We start from the raw sequence: 395 nt of genomic DNA, 5'->3' as shown, positions 1-395 counted from the left end.
TAAGAGTAATAAAATGAATATGATAATCAAGAAGACGAGGTAGCACACGAATGGCATTAGTCACAACGATATATTTCGAGATATTAGTATCCCCACCGTTATTAAGTTAGCATTAGCATAATCAGGTGTCAGCATAGCAGTAGCTTGTCCGAGTACATTCGGGTCGTATCCATTTTTTTTTTTTTTTTTTTTTTGGGGGGGGGGTGTTTGTACCCCTCTTCCGGTGAGAGAAAAATGTTTAAAACGGTTAACGTATAATCACGTTTGGTATAATTACTAAGTAACATTTGTGTGATCAGAAGTAAAATTGGGATAAGTGGAGCTTAGAGCTGTATGTATAATAGATTTTAGTTGTATAGAATATATTAGCAATAATATTTTTTTATGTGTACCCT

The sequence above is a fragment of the Penaeus vannamei genome, chromosome 18 (genome assembly GCF_042767895.1).
Source record: "Penaeus vannamei isolate JL-2024 chromosome 18, ASM4276789v1, whole genome shotgun sequence".
Lineage (NCBI taxonomy): Eukaryota > Metazoa > Arthropoda > Malacostraca > Decapoda > Penaeidae > Penaeus > Penaeus vannamei.
The sequence above is the reverse complement of the archived record's forward strand: the minus strand, read 5'-3'. Positions refer to the sequence as shown.